Genomic DNA, 18,926 nt, shown 5'->3' with positions numbered 1-18,926 from the left:
TTCTTCATCTGCAGATTACAGAGAAAAAGGTCATTTAAAATTGAACCCAAAAGCCTGATTCTTGCTGAGAACCATCAAATATTCAACCGGACCATTCCCTGCAATTATATGTTTCCGTCAAATTGGCAACTCCACATTTTACTGATATATACACATGTGTGCTAGTGGCGCTCTACTCTGATTGAAAACATAGCATTTCTCCAAGTTTCTATTATTTTTCAGTTCCTGCTTCCTAGGTGGCACTGTTAAGTGCTACTCAGGGGTGGCAGCTTTTGAGTATAATAAGGAAAAACTTAAATTTATGGTTGGTTCTGTTTTTTCTGCCCAGTCTCTGCAGTGCCTGTGAGAGGCTATGCTTAATCAAGGTGAAGTTCTGCTTCCTTTGACTTCAGGAACTAAGACCCAAAGTGGAGCTCTTCTTAAAAGGAGAAGCTAACACCCTAAATGTTTTGTTTTCCAAAACCAAAGTTTTGTTTTCAGTGATATTCAATACATCACATTGCAGGGATCCCTGTTTCATTGGAGTACTGTGAAAATACTGCAGAAAATTAGCCATATAAAGAAGTATTTATTTTAACAGCATCTGAAAATTGCTCCACAAAATTCAGTAGCCTTTAAGCTCTCATGAAGTAAGATTATTTTGGGCTCTCTGTATATTGCTCTGATTCTTCATGTTCATCTACTGTCTACTCAGCTGCTGAATCTTTGCTTTGAAGCCTGTCCCCTGTGGACAGTTACATCAAATCCAACATAACTCATGTATCCCTAAGGCAGCACAAAGCTGCACTAATATGGAGCAGGATCTGTGATCAAATGTTTGAGAACAGGTCTTCAAATCCTGGCACCAATCCTGGGAAAATTTTTATTGATGACTTGTCAAGGCAGCATCCAAAACAATCCCCGTTCTTTCCAAGTGTTTCAGCCCAAAACTTTTCATGTGAACACAAACAGTAATGATCTCAACCCAAAATTCTTACCTGTACCCTCAGCTGCTTTGTTTAGACAGCTTCCAAGTTCTCCATTCTCTGGAGGGGAGAAAGTATGCTCTGGAGCTAAACTGAGAAAGTCCCATTAGACAGGTAATTTAGAGTCTGCTACTGAATTCCTTTGAGAGCTAACAACATCCAACAGAGTAAAGTACCTATGTTAGAGATTAGAAGAGGGAAGAAAGGTCGTTGCCCATGCTGTTAACTAAGCACTTATTGGGGAGTTTATCTGAAGCATAAGAATTATATTTGCAGGCACTATGTGCATAAGGCTGTCTCTCACATAAAGCCTTTCTTCAGCTAAACCTTTCTACATTTCTGATGGAATTATGACTGGTCTTTCTCTTTGCAATTCTTGCCTCTTCCCCTTCCTCCCTCTTCACTGACATCTAACATGACTGTGTATCCCTGGATCTTCCTTAAAAGTACATTCATTGTGTGCTTGCATAGGAGGTTTTTCACAAGGTTGTGGATATATATTTATAGATATATAAGGACCCATTTTTCAGGTCTGATTGAAAAAAATGTGTCTTGTTTATTCTGAATAAACTTCCTCTATATTGGTTCAGCCCTGATTCTGACTTCTGAGTGTAGTTTAGGTTTCATATGCAAGGGATCTTTGTGTTTTCTCCTGTTTCTTATGGGTAACATGGTAGAACACTGGAATTGTTATCAGGGTGTTCACTAGCATTTTAGTGCTTTAGTTAATAGTCGAAATGGAAGCATCTGGAGATTAAATGATAATCATGTGGTAACAATTTGGAGGTGCAATTAATTTGAGTTGAGCTTGCTTAAATTAATATGAAAAGTCCCTTCATTCCTTGGCACCCTCCCTGTGCTTTCAGTGGCAGATCTAGGAAAATGTATGCAATTCAGCAGTGCAGTGAAGGTTGCCTATATAAGAAATGCAAAATGAACATTTGTTTCCTGCATTTATTTTCATGGGGAGGGAGGTCAGCACCGGAAGAGGTTATGGAATCTCCACCTCTGAGAGTTTTCAGGATGAAGTTGCATTCTGACCTGATGTGTTGATGATATCCAGGGGTTTCACTAAGTTACCTACAGATGACCCTTCCAACATATCCCTGAGTCAGAACAGATAAATGAGCTACTGGTATCAAGTGGGAAAGATCATCAGCTCACAGAGTTACAAATTGCTGCAGCTCTGTCTCAGAAACTAAACTACAACAGAATAGAAGCCATTCAAAGCCATGCTGTTATAGTGGCTGTGGGTTAAAAGCCATGGGATTGGGCACCAGGATAGCTCCTCTCATCTTGTAATCTAAAGACCTGAAGATACATATTTTTCTGGACTCAGTTCCTGCCTCAGTAATGTTTATATTTTGGACTGAGAAAGTAATCCATAACCTGGATTCTCCATATTAGCTGACATAGCATCTGAAAGTACAGTATGATATTGATTAGCTACCGTCAGAGTTTGGGTATACCTCTACTGTTTTCCATCAAAGATTTGCCAGTGCTGAAATTATTAACCCCGCAGGTAAAAATGCCCTCAGATGACTGTGGTAATCTTGTGATTTCTGTGCATGCAGTCCTGCGCCTCTCCTAAACATTAGCAGCATTGCTGAGGCTGAATGCTGCTACTGGATTTTACGCAGAATTTAGGCAATTCCTAGGTGCAGCCCATCGCAAAACCTCTTTCTGAGAGGAGCCAATGAGAACAAGCTACAACTGCCTTGTGCAAATTTTTGCAATCTGCTATTGCGTGAACAGTTGGGAAGGTTGAAATCAGCACAAAAGAGCACTTGGGTTTTGCTCCGATTGCGCTTTCCTGTGTAAGGGTTAAGTATGTGTCTTCTGGGGGAATTCTGTGCTTCATCACCATTACGTAACTTCAGAGATTGAAATGGGATCCTTTGCAAAGCAGCTGTTTGGATTCACGGCACCTCTTTTCCTATATTTCCCTGACACCATGTACAGTTTCAGTGCAAAGAGCCAGGGAGCGCAGCGTTGTGAGGTGGTGCCCAGCTTTTGCAAACAAAGGGGACAGAAGACTCTGTGCCACCTGCTCTGTCACTTGAACAAATGTTAGGCGTAAAGCAAGCTACAAAACCGCTAACTGTTTGTTGGATGATAACTTTGTGATCAGCAATTCCATCGCTCATCAAGGTCAGCTTCTCTGCTTTTGTTTCTTGAGCAAGCCAGTCCCTCGGTTCCATGCTCCTACAGGCAAGATGGTAAAGCAGCCAAGGACGTTAACTGCTTGGTGCCCTGACAGTAAACAGCATTGCAGAGCTGCACGCCCTCATTCAGCGGCTGACAGAGGTGTCCAGATGTTTCTGCGTTAAACAGGGTGGCACAATACCTCTGCAGGAATTGGCAGGCAAGAACGTTTGCTTCTTGGCTTGGACTGAAAGCTTTTGAGTCGGCAATGTAAGGAAAATGTTGCCACCATCCGCAAACCAGAGAGAGCCCTGTTGTGTCCGTACATGAAAAAAGAGGAAAAAATTCTTCTGCTCATTTTTTCCTGATTATTTTGTGGACAGTGCACTTACTAAAATTACTGGTTAAGGAAATGGTGAACGCCTCTGTGTTTCTTGCTGTAGTCGCTCACTGAGTGTGGGGCTGAGTGGGAAAAGGAGTAGTCTTGGCAAACGGCTTACTAGTCTCAAATAAATTATTCAGAATGTAGGTTTGGATACAGATTGCAGGGAACGATAATGGAGATGGTTTTCTGAGTCTGTTCATGTTAGGGAGACATGGAGTATGCTTTTCAGGAATTCACTTAAGTGCAATCAGTTTAGAATAATGTAGCCTGGAAGTAATATTGCTGCCATCCAGCTAGTGTCTGTGGAACAGCATTCTTCTGCCTTCTGAAGCATTGGCATTGAAGATGGATAGATATGGAGATATTTATATTTTGAGCTGCTGTCTTTTTAAATATTTTAATTTTTTTAAAGGGAAATTCATTCTCACCACTAGAGAGGGGCATGTTTTGGTTGAGATATTCCCACCCCCCCCGAGTGAAATACTGGACCACATCAGCATCCGATTTGGGTGCGTCATGTGGTTTCTCATGTGATGCTGGTCTCACTGCGCTTTGGAGAGTGAGCCTTTGTGACTCCGCACTCTTGGACAGTAGCATCCAGCAACATAGGATACTTTAGGGAGGGAAAGGAAAAGAGGCAGCCTCCCAGAAATGCCCGAAAGCCCAGAAAAATAAAGTTACGACAATTTGTTATAGTTATTGTTTCTTCTTAACTGTTTTGGCTTTTATTTTTAATTCTCAGTCTTCCCTTTTCTCCGTTCCTGCAGGCATAAAGCTGCACCGTTTGGAAGAAGCAAGGCAGTCTTCCCTCACAGCTATGATGCTGCACCGCTTTCGACAGAACCTGCTTTTCCCTCCATTTACCTGGGCGGCTGCTGCTCTTTCTGCTGCTGCTGGGGCTGCTGCAGTCTTGCTGCCTGCGCTTCGCCCTGGCTTGGCTGACTCGAAACTCTCTCGTCTGCACATTGCTAAGGAAGAAGAGCGATGGAGCCGCGGATTTTTTTTTATTGGTTCTGGAAGCCAAGGGTTGCAATATGTGATGATTTTGGGGTTTTCTGTGGCGGGGCGGAGGGAGGAGAAAGGAAGGGTGTTAATCTAGGATAGGGTGGGTGAAAGCTTAAAGAAATATTATGGAAAGTAATCCAGTGCTCGACAAGGGCATCAGCAACAAGAATCCAGCCTCTGCTGCTCCAGAGGATTAACATTGGGAAGTCACAGTGCTGCAGTCGGGCTTCACCTCAGTGTTGTGCTGGAGATGGATAAATAAGGTATCGGTTGAATCTGCCTGTTAAGGCAAAGCCAAGGGAGAAGGAGAGAGCGAGCGAATGCAAATGCAAAGGAAGAAGAAACGCTCTGTGCCGTTTGTCTGATTCTGTGGATTCTCACTGCAGAGAGGATGGCATGATTAACAAAGCAGTGTATGGACGGAGGGACTGTAAATTGTAGCTTGAGCATTCCTGGTGCTGTCAGGGAGTGAACCGATCAGTTAGGTGGCTGCAGGAATATCCCCAGGGAAAACAGCAGCCTCGCACTCTGTGTGTATATATCTGTGTATGTACGTGCTTTTGTGTGTGTGTGAACATGTATAGAAATGAAAGAAAGACATTTCTGACCAATTTACAGAGGACGTTTGTGAGTTTGCTGGGTCAGACTTGATTGCAGCTTGTATTTTCAGCTCGAGCTCTACACCCATTTCCTGACTGAGGTGGCACTTTGTAAAAACAGATGGTAGGCAGTATTCTTTTAAGAAATGTGAAAGCAGATCCTTTCCGCTTAACACCTTGAAGCACTGAGTCTTCTGCACTGTGCTGCGAGAAACTGTGGGGTTTCATTTTCTCCATCTTAAAATCTCTATAAACACAGCTGTATTCAGTATGGTGAAAAATTCTATACTGTAAATAGAAATGTGATCAATCTAATCAAAATAAATGCATCCCAGATGACTTCTAGACCAGCTGGCTACCACAGTCATCAGATGGCTAAATCCTCAACTGAGCATTTGTATTCAGTGTTATACTTGCATCTTTTTATTTTTCCCCCTTTTTTTTTTCTTAGATTTTCAAAATCAGCCTCTAATTGAATAGGATTCTTCATATGTTGAGAAAAGCCAATGCTTTCATTTGGCACTTGATTTCTGTGAAATGTAGCTGGATGTATTTTTTATTGTGGAATCTGCTTGTGGTGATTTTAGAGCAGGTAGACCTATCACAGTACAGGCATATTTCATTTGGTAGGCATTTCATTTGGCCATATCTGAACAATGCAGAAACAGGGAAAACAAGCACTGCACTCAGCTAGCAGGGCTTGGCATGGATTCTAGCAGCTGCCTATCGAGAAAGACTGGGTTTTTTCCTTTCCTTTTTTCCCTTTTATACAAAGCCTTAGACCATACTGTCATACTAAAATGTGTATGAGGGGATTTCCCAATAGGCATGGTGAGCTACCCTGCAAGACGCCCGTCTGGTCCTTCCACTATTTGTTCCCCAGCCTACAAAAGCAGCCCTGTGTGTCGAATTGTATTTAGCCAGCTGTTGGATAGCATTCTTGTGCTGAGGGCTAAGGACTCTTATTACTCCCAAACTGTAGTTTTCTGTTTGCTTAAAGAAAAACAACTTTGGCAATACAGCAGGCTCTGCAAAGGAGCTTATGCCACTCCTATACCTTTCTGAATCTGTTGTGTGTTTCTAACTCAGGCAGTTTAAAGCAAGCAAGGAGGGAGGAGGAGAGACTCTGAACTTGCAGCTTCAAAGCTGCAGAGACGAGCAAAATGTCAGCAGCTTGTAATTAGGAGCCCACGGTTACGTCAGTGACTGTATCTCCAGGAATTGCTATGAGATGTGCGCCACAAAGCAAAGGAAGACTCTCATAACCTGGTTAAAAAGCCCGGCTCAAACAAGAAAGAGCAAAATGGATTAATGAATCTGCTGTGTTCCTAAGTCAGATGCGGATGGATTACATGCACAAGGTTTGCTGAATTCTGCAGCAGTAAAGACTGAATTATGGCATGCATTCACCAAAAGTGCGAATCCTTTTGGAAAAAATGCAGATGAGCAGTCTGTCCTTGAAAATTTCTTTCCTAGCTCTGTCCTGTACAGACAGCTGTATGACATGGAGGCATGCTCTAAGGAAGAGACCGGCGAGCTGCACAAAGGTGTTTAAAAGGAAGGGTGAAATTAGACACAAAGCAAGCCTGCTGAAATTCTGTTCTGGCATTACAGATTTGATACTGAAATACCACCCCAGAGGAGACCGGCTGGGCTCTGGTGTGGTTTATATTAAGGCTTCTCTGGTTAAGAGCGAGGGGGGAGGGACAGGGCTTCCTGCAGCATCTTGCAGCCATGCAGAAGTCCCCAGGGCTGTGGGAAGCAGGAGGGATGAATGTGCTCTTAAAGACACATGCCCAGATCCTGGCAAGGGGCTTTCTGACCTCTGCAATTATTTTTAGGTCTGTGATGGCAACTCAGCAGTGCTTAAGCAGTGAGATTGCAGGGGCTGTTTAATCTGCTGCAACTGGCCTTTCTCTGTGTCATGGCTGGGAGAAGTTTATAGGGCTTTTATCAATACCCCTCCACCACATCCAACATGCATGTCTGTCACTGTTCCCAAAGACCAGTTACTGGAGGTCTGATGTGGTTCCCTGCTCCCAGCAGAAGTCACTTGCAGTTCAGCTCTGTTGTAGTTGCTCTGTAATTTACCAGGATAGGTAGATTGTGTTATACAAACAGTGGGGGTGGGTGGCTTTCGGTTTGGTTTTGGTTTGGGGTTTGGTTTTTTTTTTTTTTTTTGGACTGTGAACACAGATTTGTAGGAGAAGGTGATTCTATATATTAAACCAATAGCTCTTTGAATTGTGTGTAGCAGTGTAGTATAATTTAAATATACTTACTTTAATTAATAGAAGGTTACAAAAGCTGGCATTGTCTAAGGATGTTTAATTTACATCTTAGGTTTAGTCAATGAGCATAACCTGCGGAATTAAAATAGCGTATTCTGCACAGCCAACAGGGTGGAAGGCATTATTTTGTTTGTGTTAGTTCAAACAGCTGGTCATTAATGCAGGCCCCATCTCCAGAGTGAAGTGCTAGTGGACATGAATGGCTGCCTGATTAATGCTGCCCCTCGACGGGTCCTTCATCCAGCAGCGCTGCTCGCAGCAGAATAATGCAGCGGGATTTGATTGCGCTCTAACAGGGTAGTATGTCATTGTGTCACCGAGCCATCGAGGTTATTATGGGGTAGGGCAGACAGACGGGACAGTGAGGTTACTAGACCGTGGCATTTTTAGAAATGCAGGGCTGACCTACTTAGAGTTATTCTTGCTGGCTGGCAGCTGCCTGGTGCGGGGCTCCCCCGGATAGGCTGCGGCTGTTGCTAGGGGGAATTAGCATGAATTTTTCCACATACAGACTCAGTGATTGAATGATAAAAGCTGACTGGAATTAAAGAGATTCAGTTCAGTATTATGCAGATTTATCTCCCTCATTTTTTTTTCTCTGTCAAATGCATAAAAAGGAGCAGAAAACAGTTTGTTTCCATTTATTTTTGACCTATTTTTTTTTCCAGGGAGGGCACAAGTGTTGTGAGGTCATAATTTAATACTTAAGCTGCTGAAATGATATGATAGTGGGCATGCATCTTTAATGTATGGAAGATTAAAATGCTGCCTCTCTGGAAGGGAATGAAATGAATATATTTTGTGTTCTGGACAGGCTGCCACCTCTTTTTACTTGAAGCCATGTCAGATTCTTTCATCTGGAAAGGGGAAACATATACCAGGTTTTATTGCATAACATTACTCTTAGCTATTTTTAGCTATCTGTACTTCAAAAAATTAGTCCTATTTATGCTAGTGGATGAAATTAATCCCCAGGCTATGCCTTATGTATGTGGAGACAGATGCCCAGGGTAGCTGCAGTGTTGTGTGTCATGTTCAGCTGAAAAGGTGTTTACATACTGCAGGCTTATCCGCACTGCATACCTAGCAGAGTGCTGGTGCCTGACATTTAATTAGATCAATTAGAGAACTCTTCTGGATTTCGGCATATTTTTGAGGCCCTGGTTTGAAATTGGAATCTCTAGATGGCCTTCTTTTATTTATCTACATCTGCCTAAAACAGTGTTATCTTTTCATAGAACTCTGTACTCCCTTAGGAAACAACTGAAAACAATACTCAGTGAAGAATCCTTTGATGTAATCATGAATATTTCCTTTGTTATTATCACTAATTATAGAAGATCTTTGTTTAAACCACTATTTCCCTCTGTGTGATCTTTTGCCATGCAAAGAAGTTCCAATTTAGTACTTATAATTTTAAGTTAAATATTCATGGCAATAGGTCATGACATCACACTCAAAGAAGTGGGAATTTTCAAAATATGAGACAGTGGGGACGGGAGAGAAGGACCCACATGCCTTTGGAATTGCAAAATAAAAAATGGGACTCAGTGCTGAAAAGTAGTGAACTCATTTTTGTCTGAAACAGTTTAATTTCAAATATTTGGATGAATGAGATACCTTTTAGAGGGGTGTGAACAGCTTGCACATCTGAGGTACCTTTTAGAGGAGTGTGAGCTGCCTGTGCATCTCCCTGGACAGCTAGATGCTTCCCTGGACCTAGAGCTGTCCTACCTTGGCCCCTGGAATTTATTGGGAAAGTATTACAAAATGAAACCAGAAATGGGGACATGAATTTGAATGCATTTTGTGGCTGAGGCAAAGCATTCAGTTCCTATAGATTTGAATTTCCCATGTCTTTTTCCTAGCATTGATTCATTACTGAAACTCACACCACTTCCTTCTCTGCTCCTTCCTGACAGTTTCATGGAGTGACAGATTTTTGGAGGAGTGAAAGTGAGGAGGGGCACTATTTGATGCCCAGTAATTGTATTTGCCTTGTCTGTCCTTGGAGGTTACTCCAGAAAGTTGTGGTCCCACTTCCCTCAGTAATATTCTCTTGATCAAAATCTGATGTCCTGCTCCACTTTCCTGTAGGATGCTGCTGGATGCTAGGCAACAGACAGCCTTTGTCTACAGCTGTCTCTTGAAGTTCTTGCCCTGGTTGGTTGTAGCCAGTTGTAGTTTCATCAAGTTCACCTGGGATATTAGCTGACTTGGGCTCCAGCAAATCAAAATAAGCATGCAATACCATAGGAATACAGTAGCCCATTTTGTAGAAAAAAAGGATTTGAGTGTTTGATATATTTGTTCTAAAAAAGAGGGAGTGCAAAGAAAAGCAAGGAACAAGATGCAGCACATAGAGTTGTGTCCTTGCTGTTTATCTGGATTTCAACACACTGATTGTTTGTAACAAACATCATATCAGACAGTTTAACAAACCATCAAGTGACATATTAAATATAAAAAATATAGTGCACCAGAAATTGTTCAATGTAAAGTTACCCTGATGAAAATGTCTTCAACGAGAATTTTTCCAAACAATTGAATATGTGAATGATGTGATCATAATACTTTGTGTAATTATGAGTAGCAGAAATATGGAGTTAATGAAACAAACTGAAAATCTGAGCTCTGTGTGTGTGCATAAGAAACTGGATGCCAGAGGAGTTTGAAATACATGTCTGTGTTGAAAATATTGTCAGTTGTGCACAAAAACCCATGTTAATTGCTTTCTGATGATCTCCTCTGAGGTTTCTATTCTTGCTACAACTTACACCTCCTACCTTGAAGTTTCTTACCAACAAAAGATTGTGTTGTATTTTTCAACATTCGTGTACTGTGACCTCTCCTGTGAGCTATGAAAGATCTATTATGCTGAGTTTCATGCTCTAGGGTGGCTAAGTGAATGCTGATTTACTGGGAGCATATGCAGGCAATAATTTTTTTCCCCATTAAAATACTCAGAATCCTGCCTCCATTTGCAGCTGTGAGGTGGCTGTACTGATGGGTCTATTCCTGACATCAAAGTCTTGGCCAGTCATGGATTTGCTGAGCATTTTGTGATTTTATGGCAACTTTCTGTTTTTCTGAAAATGATCAGAGGATACAGGATATAGAGCAACTCATCTAGATTCCTATGCCACAAGGAGTGAGTTGACTCCTAGCCTTTACCTCCTGCAGGGCCATACAGATCAGTTCTTCTGTAGCAAATATGTTTCAGTTCCAATTTCAAACCAAAAGTACAAGGAATTGTCTCATATTTCTTAAAAGACTGGCAGTTAGCACATTCCTTTTATTGCAATGCAGTAGGGAATACAAATGTTTAACAAAATAATCCTTGCAAGATTTTTTTTTCTGTGATCCATTAACATGGAAAAAAGTTCTGTAACAAATGCTCCTGTACCAGCCAGGAGCAGCATTATTGTGGCTCCCACATTACTGCTCTTCCTGCCTCCATGCGTGTGTGTGCCTGTGCACTCAGAATTGCTACATACATGTAGTGTGTGAGTGTGTATACAAGACACAAGCATAACTTACACAAACACAGCACTGATGCATATAGCATGCAATCACAGTTGTCTCAGTGTAGCACCAAAGCCTGTGCCTCTATATATATGATGTCTTTTCTATGATGAAAAATGGCTTGAAATGAAATGTAGGCAGTTCTGGTGTGTAGCGCCAGCAATTATGTTAATGCTATCATCCCATTCAACACAGAAAAGACAAAAAAAAAAAATCATGTTAATGTATGATAGTAGAAGGGTAGCAAAAAGGGTAGTGTGGTGAAAAATGGGGTGTACTTACATAGCTGTGTTTCATAACCACTTGTGCCTTTTGTAGATGTGTAGAATGAAATGTATGATAGGCTGTTTAAGACAGAGAGAGATATTTTAAATTATTGCTAATTCTTCCCTCCTGCTCTTAGGCCACACCTACTTCAAAAGTGAATCCAGACTCAGATCTTGACAGAGATCGTGACCCTGTTGAAACCAATGGCTGTGTTATTCTGGAATTCAGTTGGGCCAGGCTTTCATCTCTTGTATTTTCCCCTGAATATGTCTTTTTTTCTATACTCTTCCTCCAAAGTGTGGTGTTTCTGTTTCTACTTTTTTTCCCCCTCTGATCCTCTGAACATTCTTTGAAAGGTCACTCTTTTGTTGAGCAATTTACTATAAATTTGCTCTTGAGCAGAAAAAAATGTGGAGAAATATCACTTCCCTCCTGAGCTAGTAAAGTAGGGTTGCAGTGAGTCTCAATAATTATGTTTTTCTGAATACTCCTGCTTTCATCATAAAATGTTTTTAGTTTTTAATGAAAGGGAACAGGCAGTGAACAAAACAAATATGCCAAGGAGAATCTGGTCTCTTAACAGGCTGCAGAAACTCGGGTAATGAGATGGCTGGTGTCTTGACCTACAAAGCTAGGGCTCTTAGAAATGTCGAGGGAGGCAGAACGCAGCAATTTCAAACAAGAAATGCTTTCTAGCTCTCTAGCCACTTGTGCTGTTATCATCATTAAGGTTAACAGTGAATTCATTTACCTTTTTTTTTTGACACCTTAGTATTGCATAAACAATAGTCACACCAATATTCAAAGAAATTATTCATATGGAGGCAGGTATACCACAGTTATGTCAGTTATGTCTGGGTTTGCCTTGTTTTTCTTTGTTATATACAGACACAATAATTAGGCTCTTTTGAGGTCAAAATGTTTTTGATTTTTCAAAGTTGGAGACATTTGAAATAATGGCAGTTAGTAGAGGACTTTGGAGATAGATTTTTGTGCAGAATTTTATCTGCAGAAAACATGCAGGAGGGAGGAGGTGGTGCATGGTGCTGCAGACTTGGTATGGTTACAATTGAAACAAATGGCTGGTGAATCTTGATGTAAATCTCCTGCTCATGACCTCTACAGATGGCAGTGTATTACAGATCTCAGCTGCAATTCCTGCTAACACACACATATACTGTGTTAGCTGAACTACATTTGTTGGTGTGTCATCTCCAGCATGTCTTCATATTACTCCTTTACAACTAAAATCTACAATTGTTTGCAACTGCAGATGAGATCACAAGTTCCAGTCTTTCTTTCTTCACCATTAAATGGCAGGTAAGATTATGCACCTCAGTGAGTTTTCTGAATATATCCCTTTTATAAAGAAGCAGAAGTTCCAGCACACTTTAGTGCCCTATTTGCTGTGTCACAGCCTGTGGAACTTCTTTCCATCAAGGGTTTTATGTTAAAAGCCATGGAATCACATGCTTGCCTTCAAATTTGACTTTGGTTCCTTGGCATGATACTCACCAAGATTTTTTGCGATGTTTGTGATTGTTAGGAATTACTTGCAAATGTTGAAAACAACCTCCTCTTGTGCCTACATTTGTATTATCTGTTTACATTTGATATGAGTTTAGCTGAATATGAGACACAAAGATTAAATCTGATTCCATTCCTCTGAAATGTTTTCTTTCCCTTTTTTTCTGAGAGTAATCCTATTTATTTTAGAAGCAAGTGAATGGCAGGCTAAGGAGCCCAAATGAGCAGATAATGTTTGACTTCACAAACCAGGTATTCATGTTATCATGCATTCCTAAGAAGCAGGACAGGGCGCTGTGCAGATCAGCTTGGTTGTGTGTTTTCAAACAGCTGATCATCTGAAATCAGGGCTATAAGGCCGAGTGAAATCCTGGCCCTGGTGGAGCATTGGAGAGCTGGGGTAACTGGGGCACTCTCACTTCAAGGGGAGTCTCCAAAGTTTCAAGTATTGCCAGCATTTGGTTCCTTTCTTGGCTCTATGGCTTTCCGCCATAAACCTTGGCTTCTTGTTAACCTTAGGTAGTCCTGGGTGTCTCATACTTGTATGGACTACAACAGGAATTTGAAACATGCAAAAAAATTAAGGCAGACAGGATTTTGGAACAGCACTGCTGTGTAGTTGAAGATTTCTGGATGAATTGGACATTTCTGTTGCAGAGCATGTTAGAAGAAATGCACGGCAGTTAGAAGTTTTGGCTGTATTCCTGTGCTGCATAATGATGGAAACCAATAAATTAATTTAGAGCTGCGAAATTTTCTTACTCCATGGGTCTACAACCAGGAAAAAACACCCCTCTGTTCATCCACTAGATTCAGTTCTGCACAAGCCCTTCAGAGTTTACATCTTAGGTTGTCACACCTATTGCGTGCAAATATTTTTAAACATTCAGTTCGTCTTGTCATTGAGCTGGGAGGACTTAATCATCCATGATGATTTGTGAGTTCTGTGGTTATTTCTGGATTCTAGATGGTACCTGCCTTCCTGGTAGCCACTAGTTCATAATATAATGTAAGCCCCGACATATGCATTTTCTTAGAAAGGATGAAATGGATTTTTGTCACTCCTTAATCCTACGTCAAGGGGTAGAAAATGCAAGGTTTTTTTCTCTGTGAGCTGGACAGGCATCAGAGACTCTTCTCTCTCTTTGGGTCTCACAATCCTGCTTTGAAATGTCTTTTAAAGAGATGAAAAGGGTGTAGTTGCAGCTTTAGACCCAAGAATTTTTGCACATTACTGAAATAAATAGTTCTCCCTTTTATTTCAGGGTCCATGTTGAGATAATACACAAAAGTAAAAAAACCATGGTGGACTTCTATTTTATTGTTTCCTTATGTCCCATTCCCCCCCCTCCTTAATTTATTATTGGGGTCTGGAAAGAAAAGCATACTGAAAAGCCCCAGGGTATTGATGTGTGAAATTGAAGGTGTTGCTCACTCTTATGATCGAGCCACTGTGCCCATTGACAGGGCTAACATTATAAGAAATAGATTGGAAAACATGTACCTAAGTATGAAAAATTCCTTAAATTCAGGGTGTGTTCATGCAAAGTGAAGTTTCTACAGTGTGGAAATCATTAAACCTGATCCAGAAAAAATGCGAGGTGCCCCAGCCATTGAGATGTGAATCTCTTTAATCCGCACAAGCATTAGAAAAATCTGAAACATGTGAAAGTTCAAAAGCTGCAAAGCCATTACATGACTTCTTATTCATTTCTCAAATATTGTAACTTTCTATTGAACTGTAAAAAGACTTTTTCATATTTTTTTTCTTTTCATAAGCAATAGATCAGTCACTCACTAATGTGTTACTGCACATTGTGAATCTGAAAGTTTCACTTGGTTATATCTACTTCGATATAAATTTGATTTATTTTGGAGTATTTTATGCAGCATTTCAATGGTTAGTAACTTGCAGCTTTTCAGCAGTTGCTCTTAGGGGGGGGAAAAGGACATGACTGAGTTCATTTTTTAATTTTTGTTAAAAATCTCAAACAATTTCACAGTACATTTTGAGGTAATTAATGATTAGCTCTAACTTTGCATTATGTGAATGCATGCTAATTAAAAGACAAACCAATAAAAAAATCTTAAGAAAGTGAAAGCAGCACAAAATTATTTTTTTCATCTTAGCTTTGCATCTCTGAAGTACACCAAGAGAAGCTCCAAATCAAGTGAAAAGTTCAGAGAAAACAGTAAATTACTATTTGCAAAAGGACAGACTTGGTTGGTAACAGAAATGCTTAGCCCAAAGATTTCCCACTGCCAGCAACCTTCTAAAGTGCACATATGTCTAACTCCAAGGGCCAGAATATTTATGCCTGGTCCCAGGCTGTCTCCCTGCTGCTCCAGTAGCCAAACCTTCTGCAGAGGCTTGGGCAGTTTGACAGATCTGGCTTTCCCTCTGTGGGAATATTAATTTGTTTTGCATCTGCAATGGTAACATTAGGCTCATTTTTGAGCCTTTTGCCCTTTCTGTGGTCAGTTATACAGCCCTAAAGTTTTCAAATAGTTGTTTCTCACTGGGGTATGAGTTGTGCTTTAGGCTGTTTGCTTAAATGCAGTACTTGTTGAGATAAAGCTGCTGGGAAAGGGAGAGAGTCCCATATGTCTGATGGTTTTGTTCTAGGAGCTGCCAGGGATGTACTGTTACACTACAGTGTCTGAAACAATAATAGATCTTTACATATAGGATAGCAGGCTTTCTTTAGGGTAAGAAAATAATAGAAAGTGTCACATTGATTTGTCATTTGAAAATCAGCCACAAATTTTTGTCAGTGAAACTCCTGTGAGAAGAGAGTGTAATTACTAAAACCAGTTGGGGTTGGATTTTAAAATGGCAGGCAACTGTAGAATCTCACAAAGAGACTTTTTGAGTCCTTTTACAAAACAAAACAAAACAAAACAAAACAAAAACCAACCCTTTAAAAAGACAGGGAGAGGCCTGTTTTCCACATAAAAATAGTTGGCAACCTGACTTTCATTGACTTGCCAAAAGATGTATCAGAGAGGCTGAGGTAATCCACTAATTTCTGAGGTGGTGAAGAAGAAAGGTGAAAGTGGGCTAGAGATAGGAGCAACTACAGGAGCAGAGGGAAAGGTCAGCTGAGAACTCTGGGATCTCAAGAGGACACCACATTCTCAAGCAATATTCTGCATTTAGAGTTATAAAACCTAAGTAAAACAAATGTCTCAAACCTGTGCCAAGACCCAAAGAGTTTGAAGGTAAACATTAGATAAGAATTAGCTGTATTCATTCTGTCCTTTGCTGCCAAGGCCTCACAGCACAACAAAGGGCTATTGATCAAAAAGGTCATGTAGAAGAGGGCAGGGTTTGAAGAAACTGAATTTTAAAAAAATCCCAAATGAGACAAATACAAAAATAGTAACTTGGAGATGAATGAAGTTCTGCACATGAGATATTTCTCACATGCATTCATTTGTCTGCACAATATAGTGAATATCTATCATTTTCTTGGTTTGCACAGTGACATCTCCCTGAAGTCTCCAGAGCTTGAAATGGTGAGTATTACATGTATCCCTCTAAATTAAGTAGAAAAAGAAGCAAAAGAGAATATGGTGTTGTGCTTGGGTTTTCCTCTTGGTGCTCTACACATCTTGCACAGATACTTAAGGCTGCTCACATGTAAAATGGTAGCCAGTGGTGACTGACCTATTATTGAAGTATTTAGGATTCCCATAGTAGCAGCAACAGCTGCTAAGGGATAATATATGAAGAAGCTTCTGTTATCTTGACCTTCTTGACCAGAAAGGTTTTTTGCCTTCCAGGAGGTTTTGTGGTAAAGGGGTATAATTGTTTTAGCTGGGATCTGCAACTTGTCAGCCTCTCATATCCTGAAAAATATTAATAAAGGGCAATTTACTATGTGAGTGCTGCTGGAAAAAAAAAATCTTTAAAATACAAGAGATTCTAGTGTCATCTGCAGACAGGAATCTGCTAAGTGTGTTTGTGTTTTGGGGGGCAAGTGGAAAAAGAGCATTCCCTGTGAATGACAAGTGCCAATCTCATAATGTCATGTTACCATTTTGGATGAATAAAGAAAAAGGCCCATTATATTATATCTAACTAGAAAGCAACTTAACAAAGAAATACACTGTGTTGTTGGTGAGAGGAAGGATAGACTTGTGGTTAGGGCACAGGAGTTGCTGATTCAAATTTCTGGCTCTGCAAGAGACTTCCTTCGTGGCCTTGGGCGACTCGCTGCCACGCTTCAAAATGGGAGTAGCACCCAAACTGGAGAGAGAGATTTCCGAGAGAGATACCTTCCCATTGCAGCCCTCAAATGGGTACCCAAGTGGACAGATCTTCAAGATGTTGCAAGGAGATCTTTTGAAAATGTGCAATAAAAGTAGGAACTATAGAGTTTGAACACTTTTTTCTCCTTGTTTCTTTTCTCTTTCCCCCTTCCCCCTGCCCTCCCCCTCCTTTCTTTTTTCCTTGTCTCTTTTTCCTATGAAACTCTGGCTGTGATGCTGGTTATTGAGCATTTGAGAATCTGATCCTTGACCTCCCTTGGGATTCTGACTTAGTCATTTTAAGGCCCGGTTTTCCAGCTGAAAATGGAGATAACAATGCTTTCTTTATCTTACTGCCTGCCAGTTTTGTCTCTTTAGACACTGAAGCATTGGGGAGAGGGATTACCTTTTATAATATACAGGTATTTCACCCAAATCTTTGAGGGGGATTGAAAGAAATAGGAACTTTAGGCATTAGTGTGATGAAAAGAGGCACAAAAATGGTGGTAGAAGCAGCCATTTTGATTTTAATAAGTAATAAATAATGAGCCCAATTCAGTAGTATTAAAGATTGTTAGAGAAGACAATTTGCGTCTGAGTCAGGATTTCTTCAAGACTTGGGAACACTGAGATTGAAACTTGTGGGTTGAGCACATCTCTAACCAGAGTTACATTAGAATCTGTGTTGAAGTATGTTTTCAATTATATTCTGTTGGAAAAGTAATGCTGAAATTTATCTTAAGTTGTCACAGTGCTTCAAAGCATGGGCTTTTCCTCTCTCTAAGTTCTTGAACAGACGCAGGATGTGTTGTGGCAAAACTGTTTCCAATTAAGTTGATGCATTCTGTTCTTTAATGTTTCAGGACTTTAAGTTAAAGAAAGAGTTCAGAAGGATGATTCAGATAAATTTGCCTGGAAAGCAGTCATTTCCCTGAGTTTCTGGTGCTGTACCGTGTTGGGTCATCAGGGTGACACATAGCCATGAACTTCACTGATATTCTGCTGATTAATATTGGCAAGGGATCCTTCTCTTAGGCAAGTCACTGAATGTAAAAGTGGGAACTTGAAGCATCTGGGTTAAGGGAAATAAGTTATTCCAGCAAATTTCTCTGCTGCTTGTATCTGATCTAAATTTTTGCTTAAGTGTGACTTGTCTAGCTGAACAAGTATTTGGAGTTCTAGGGGTTCCAGGGCTTTCCACCGACTATCTGATGCATTGCTCTTCATTACCCATCATTTCATGTAGTGCTATGCTGAAAACTTCTGCCGTGCTGAAGATTAAAAAGGGATTAAGAGTGTTCTTCAGATAAATGTATGTATACACACAGCACATTAATTGTTCAGGTCCAATTCTCCAACTCAAGACAAATGCTTGCACATGTACATTTGACACTCTTACATGTCAGTTCTTGAAGCTGCCTCTGCACTCCAAGAACACCAAGAGTTCATCCTTCTGAACTCTGTCCCTGAACAACCTGCTCTAGCAGCCTTCTGTGTGTTCTCTCTCATGCATGCTGCCTCCATTCCTGAAACCTGCTGGGCAAAGGCTCCCCTGATGAACCCTAGCTAGCCAGGTTATGCTAGAACTTCATTTGACTCACTGATGTCCACTGCTTTGCAATGACTGGCTTGCTCAGTTCTGTTTTACCTCCAGGACAAATCTGGCACAACTCTGAATACATATTCAAGCTGACTTTGGCAAAGGTAAAATATATGTGGAAATGACAATGAAAATAAATCCCTGCATTTTCATGTACTAAAAGAGGAATGAAACTCTTGTGACATGAAAAAATGGTGAGTTTCTTCCTCTGGTCATTGTCCTGTTGCAGGAGTATGTTGTGCAACTGGCAGTCAGTGCTGAGTGAGTTTGAAAGCATTTTGTTTTGCTTTGTTTTGTTCTTTTTTTTTAGTCCCAAAGAATGAGGCATACTGTGGGTAAAGATACTGCTGAAGAAATTCTCCT

At 40.6% G+C, this 18,926-nt stretch overlaps 1 long non-coding RNA gene across 1 annotated transcript in view; it reads left to right on the top strand.

The window, feature by feature from the left end:
- Nucleotides 1-12,853, top strand: part of LOC119698323 — a 260,819-nt gene extending 247,966 nt beyond the window's left edge. Inside the window, exon 8 of the long non-coding RNA XR_005256106.1 lies at nt 4,263-12,853. This is a non-coding gene — a long non-coding RNA (uncharacterized LOC119698323). The remainder of the gene's footprint in view (nt 1-4,262) is intronic.
- Nucleotides 12,854-18,926: the final 6,073 nt, after the last annotated feature.

This window comes from Motacilla alba, chromosome 2 (genome assembly GCF_015832195.1).
Source record: "Motacilla alba alba isolate MOTALB_02 chromosome 2, Motacilla_alba_V1.0_pri, whole genome shotgun sequence".
NCBI lineage: Eukaryota > Metazoa > Chordata > Aves > Passeriformes > Motacillidae > Motacilla > Motacilla alba.
Note: the sequence above shows the minus strand (reverse complement) of the source record. Positions and strands in the feature narration are given on the sequence as shown.